The sequence below is a fragment of the Triticum aestivum genome, chromosome 5D, assembly GCF_018294505.1.
Source record: "Triticum aestivum cultivar Chinese Spring chromosome 5D, IWGSC CS RefSeq v2.1, whole genome shotgun sequence".
In the NCBI taxonomy this organism is placed as follows: Eukaryota; Viridiplantae; Streptophyta; class Magnoliopsida; order Poales; family Poaceae; genus Triticum; species Triticum aestivum.
The window spans coordinates 378,491,085-378,497,713 of record NC_057808.1 but is presented as its reverse complement, the minus strand read 5'-3'; positions in this window follow the sequence as shown (position 1 = coordinate 378,497,713).

Sequence of the window (6,629 nt, the reverse complement as noted above, 5' to 3'; positions counted from 1 at the left end):
CGAGGGAGCGGGCGTAGGCGTAGTAAGCAAGCTTCACCTCGTCCTGCGAGCCACCGCGCCCATGGGCGGGGGAGACGGCGTAGTAAGCAAGCTTCTCCTTGTTCTGCGAGTTGACGTGACACATAAAAAGTAATACTTACGTACAGAGCATCTCGAGTGTACAGAAGCTTGCCTCTAAGGTAGGCCCCATATGACGCGTCAAGTCGCAATTTGTTTGTTCACCCGTGGTAGACGATCCTCCATCAAGTGGACAACTAGTACACGTGTCAAATTACCGCGTGGGCTGCCTTTTCATACAAAAATGAGCTCCATCGTGTACCCGCGCGGGTGTGGCTGGGAAAGGGACGGGAGTACGTGCGTCGTGCATGCACCTCTTCTCTTCGTGCACGTCCCCCACCTACGTGGGTGTGTGTGAGAGAGATACAAACCTAATAATAATGTGCCGTCCATCCCCATGCCTCCACCCACGCCCCACTCCTCCTCACCTTATCTCTCATCTTTCTCAATATATCATTTTTTCGATGAAATTCTTGAGATACCATTTTTCCGATAAAATTCTCGAGATATCATTAGTTTTTACACATGGCATTACTCCTGCATGGGTCAATCACAATAGGTGTTTTGTAAAAAAATGCATGTTGATGTTTCGTGCAATGCACGGGCATCTAGCTAGTCCATGAAAACAACACATGGCAAAATTTCACGGCGAACGAGGGATTTGAATCTGCTGGGAGGGGCTGTTTGGATTTTGCCCGGGGTAGCCAAAATATTGGCGACCCTTTTGTCCACCGGTGCCTTTGCCACCGATGAACGAGGAATGGCTCGGGTGCTCATGCATCCTCCAGCGCGTACGTTGGAGACGAGCTCGCACGAGCTGTGCTTTTTTGTCCCACCACGCAGCCCGAGCCGGCTGCAGACTGACCGACGACCCGCATATTACGCCATCCAACCGTAGCTGCACACATTCTGACAGCAACTCAACCAACCAGACGAAATTCATGCAAACACGGCGATATTTCTCATAAACAATGATAGAATTCATATAAAATACCAAATTTTCATACAAACATGACAGATTTCATTACATTCAAATCAACTAAGCGGTGCTAGTTCTGGACAGCACAGGTATATAATACCTGGCCTAAATGGTCGCCCGCTGATCCATTTGTGTTCCTCATGTCTGGCAGCACGATCACCGGATTGCCGGGAGCCCTGAAGGTATATGCTTCAGCGCAAAGGACGGCTCGCTTCCTCGCTGCCCAACTGATATGGTTGGCCGATGCCCAAGATGATGGTAGAAGGGGGCTTCGCCGCTTCCGTGGAGCCCATGCGGGGTCGATGAAGGTCCTCGCAACAAAAGGATCTGGCAGGACACCTGCTGTGTACGCCGGCGTCGCCTCCGCGGTGGCCTTCATGGGACCCAAGCGGCGGCGGCCTCCAGTGTTCTACTTCTCCTCGATGATGGCGACGAACGCGGAGGCGCTGGCCATCGACTCGTCTCTCTCTGCGCACCCAGCTTCTGTCTCTGTTTGCATGGCGCGGCCGCCGGCATGGGAGTCTCGGCCACAGAAACGGGAGTCGCGGTCGAAGAAATGGGAGGCGCGGTACGAGGCGGTAGGGTGGATGGCAGCAACGACGCCAGTGCGCCGCTCCTCGTCGAGCTGGCCTGGAGCGGCGAGTTGCTGAACCGCGCGCCGGCTTGTGGCAGCAACTGGCTCCGTCGGGCGAGGGGAGGGAGGTGGATCAGCGAGCTGCATAGCTCGTACCCGGCGGGCTCGGCGGGCCACCCAGCCGGCTTGGATGCGGGATAACTACTCTTCGTAAGCCATTGTAAGAGTGGACAAAATGGTGAAGGAGGAGATAGGGGAGCGGTGGAGGGGTGCGATTCTTGGCCGGCGTTTGGCCTCGTTTAAATAGGAGATTAAATAGACGGCGGACGGGAGGAGCTCGGCCGGCGTTGCGTTTAATGCCGGCCTGGTCATGAACGGACATGTGTCTAGAGTGGGTTTCTCGGCTTCCACACGGGTTTCATGGAGGCGTTTGAATGCGGCAAGGAGGCGTGTTCAGCCGGGCGTGCATCGAGTGGTGCCCTCGACTCCAACATATGACACCGCGCCGTTCTTCCACTGACGTGTGGGCTCTTTGGGTACATGGCCTGCATGTCAGTGACCCAACGCAGGCAGCGCACGGCAGAGGAACTTCTGGTGGGCCAGGGCGGTCAGAAGCGGGCATTTCATAAACCGATGATTGTTCATTGAGTGTGACGTCATCTATTTCATCTAGATAAGCCTACTATATAATGTAAGAGAATTTTAAAATTTTCATATATACGTTGATAGCGTGTTCGATACGTTGTGATTCATAAAGATGGCTGCAAACATCAATGTTCTGCTTATCACAGATAAGATTGATTAAACCTTGCAAAAAAGGATTAGATTGATTAATACCCGTAACAATCCATGTCCTTAATAAAGGGTGCATGCACATATAGGTTGAGCGTGTGTCTCGCATCGTGTGCGGTGTGCATGCAGGCGTGCGAGTGTTGCGTGCGTGCATGTGTACGTTTCAGTGTTGCATGTGTGTGTACGTGCGTGTGTTCGTGAGTGCATGTGTACGTGTCAGTGTTGTACGCCTGCATGTGTGCGTGTGTTCGTTATGTGTACGTGTCAGTGTTGCACGCCTACATGCATGTGTGTGTTCTTGCGAGTGTTGCGTGCGTGCATGTGTACATGCGGGGTGAGGCTGCACGTCAGTCGACTGACTTTTTCATCTCTGGTCAGTAGATTTTCTAGCCGTTGGATACGAAATCAAGGGCCTGCAGTTTATCTTCAACCTCCACCCCCTGAGCCGCCAGCCACCGCCGGCCGAACCGACGGCCGCCGCCGCCCGCCACCGCCCGCAGCCGGCCCGCGCGGCCAGGCCGCCCCGGCCGCCCCGAAACGACTCCCCACTGCCGGTCCGCCGCCGCCCCGGCCATCCCACTAGCCCCCCCCCCGCGCCGAGCTTTTTCTCCGGCGATCCCCACGCCACCGCCCAATCACCGTGCCCCCCCACCGCCGGCGACTGCCAACCAGAGGTCTCACGACTTCGAATCCCCACCGAGCACTAATTTATTACCATTTCTGTCCATCATATACGCGCTGATGGGTGGGCCCTATGGTAATGTGCGCTTCTGAATGTGGACCGTTTGAGTGGTCAATTGATCGTGTCATCAATAAATTACGGAGCTGTATGGTGAGCCAGTGACGATATGATCACCCTAAAATGTATTTTATTAACACAGTACAGACTCAAACTGCTATTTCTTTCTTTCATATACGCGCTGACAGGTCAATTGATTGTGTCATCAACAAAATACGGAGTTGTACGGGTGAGTCAGTGACCGTATAATCACGACATGTATTTTTTTAACACGGTACAGACGCAAGCACTCATATATAGGCGCAAGCACTCACCGCTATAAGCGCACACACACATACCCTACCCCTATGAGCACCTTCGAGAGAGTGAGCCAACATATCATCTTGAGATTTTACGAAGTCACCATAGGTGCCTCGTAGTTGAGTGGAACGTCTCCTCCCACTGAACGCACATCGCCGGAAAAATACTGAAATTAACCCACAATAAATGCGAGCACCAGGACTTTAACCCTGGTGGGCTCGAGAAACCACTGTCCTCCTAACCATCCAACCACAGTTTGGTTAGCACCACAAAATGTATGTGCTGACCGTGACGAGCTTATTCTGAAGTCCAGTGACCATATCATGCTTTCGCTTCAAATACAATGACCGTAAGTGTCGTCAACAAAATACGGAGCACGCATCAAATACTATGTCCATCAGTGTCATAAAAAAAACACGGAGACGTATCGTGAGCTAGATACCGTATGATCACCACGAGAATATATACGGTGACTGTAATGAGCATATTCTGAAGTCCACCGACCGTATAGTGCTTTCGCTTGAAATACAGTGACCGTCACGCGTGAATGTGTCATGGGCATGCATTCTTTTATAGGGTCGAGAGATAATTTGTGTGCGTACGTGAAAGTGGTGTAGAAAGAGGGGGTGTCCAGTGGAGACAAGGAGAGATATGCCCTTCGTTTCTCTTTCCCGTGACTAATATTTTAGGAGAAAATATAAACATTCACAATGCAGAACAAATATTTTTGGATGCACCATGCAATTAACTTTCATGTATAACATTGTACTATTGTATATGCTTATTTTCTTAGTGGCCGATTGCGTGTGTGGTGTGGTGGGCACATCATTTCTAGTTGGGGTGGGCACATCATTTCTAGTTGTGGTGGGTCAACATGAGGACTCATGGGTCGGTTCCATCCTGCGCCACATAGGTTGGACCGAGACGCATTATACGAAGACCCATGTGGAGGACTCGGCGTACAACACGAAGCTACCAGAGTCGTGGAGGACTCTATCCCTGCTGGTGATAAGCCAACTATATATGATTTGTAACCCTAGGCCCCGAGTATGTTATAGAAGCCTCGGGGTTAGTTCGTCGATAGTATACACACACACACAATGCCTGGTATTCACGTGTACTTTGTACACACCCCTATCACTAATATACAGTACCAGGAGTAGGCTTTTTCCTCAACTGCGAGGGTCTGAACTTGGGTAAAACTTTTCCTCGTATTACCATCCAGCCTTACAGTCAGGGATATCCTACCGAATGATCTGATGGAATCATATCTGCCAACTACTAAGAGAGAGGTGTGTCTGGCGGGGCAATGTGTGCGAGAGAGGCCTAAAGATAATGTGCGTGCGTGTGTAGAGTGGTACATAGTAGTCAGAAAGAGAGAGAGAGAGAGATACAGAGGGAGTGTGTGCGTGAGACACCCCGACACCCCGGGAGAGATTGTGAGCATGTGTGAAAGAGAAATGCCGATGCATATAAAGTGTGTGCACTTATGCGTTAGATAGAGAGATATATAGCACATTTGTGAGAACGGGCCGAGGCATAGTGCATCTACGTGTAAAAGGCGGTTCTACGCATTAAATTAAAATATAAATGGCATTATTATTTTTGGATGAGATCATGAATTTTGCAATTTGCGTATGAACGAAAATTGGTCTATCAGACGCCCATACTCTATTGAATTCTAACATGTGCATGTGTTTATTTCATATTATCGATCCATAGATTGAGAGCGGTTTGAAATACAGGCAATGCATTGCTTTTGCAATTCATATATAAACATTAATTAGTGCACTTCATGTTGTTAGTGTGAAGCACTTTATACATTTGTCACTTGCATGGATACATTCCAAATTGCTAGCTACGAAACAGAATACATGTCGAATTCAACATAAAGGGGGTTTTGAAGATTCGAATTCATAGGAAGTGCATTCATCTATTTGAACCCGAGATAATGGCATTTGTAAATCAGATCTAAAGGGGGCATCAACCTTTGTTGTGCGTTTGAACATGCTATATATTCATACGCACGTCTAACTATTTTTTTGCAACCAAGGAGATTATATCTGGAACCATGCATGAACTGAGGTAAGTTGCATGTTTTTTAATAGGGATTTTTACATATGTGCCCCTGGTTCCTTAGCTCTACTCATTCATCCCCGTGCTCTTAACTTTTGCTCAATTTTCCCCGCTCCCTTGCCAGAAACCCTCATAACTAGGCACAACGGATGTTGCCGTCGGGTCAAAGGCTTGACCGTTAACTCTGACTAGTGGGGCCACGCTGGACTGTGCTGCGTTGGGTGGTGTCGCTGTTCGACCATTGGGTCGTCCCTTGCATTAAACGTCTGCGCGCGCCGCCAGGACAGAAGCCTGCTATGCATGCACCCAGCAAACCCTGCCTGCATGCGTCGATCGAGCCTGCATGCGCCAATGCCACGATCCCATGATGCGGCGACCGAGCCTGCATGCGCTGATGCGTCCGCCACGATGCACTGACCGAGCAGCTTTCTTGCACGCCAGCCGCCACGGTCACTGCCGCTGGTTTCTCTCTTCTAGCTAGGTGGCTACATATTTGTGGCTTGTGTAAAAAAAGAGCCACTCCCTTGCTTAGTTATACTCATTCATCCCTACTAACAAAGCTTGATTGCATGCACTAGCTAGGTGGTTACTAAGAAGGGAACCCTACTAACAAGCCGTGCTCTCTAAGAAAATAATCAACAAATATGCAGTCCCAATATGTAGATAGGGCCAACAAGCCCATAGCACGATCACATAGCTCAAACTAGGAAGAACTTAATAATAGAATAGATAGAAAACTTAATAATAGATTTAAGAAAAGGGCCAACAAGCCCATAGCAGCTCCAACATAGTTCAATTACAACTTAACATAACATAGACTAAAAAAAGATAGAGGGTTTAGAACCCTAGCCGCCGCCTTCTCCACCTCGCTCCTCCTCCGGGCGCCCTTTTCACTGCTCCTCCGGGGCGTTGTCGATGGGGTACGGAAGAGTGTGTATGCGCATCGCGGTGGGGAAGATGTTGTTGTACTCCGTGAACCTGTTGTGGGTGGTGAAAGCGATGAACTCGGAGCCACACCAGAACACCCGGCCGAGGAGGTAGAAGGCGTCGAATGTGTTGGTGAAGTGGGCAAGGAGAGCAACCACCACCCGGTTTTGGATGACCTCCTCGAC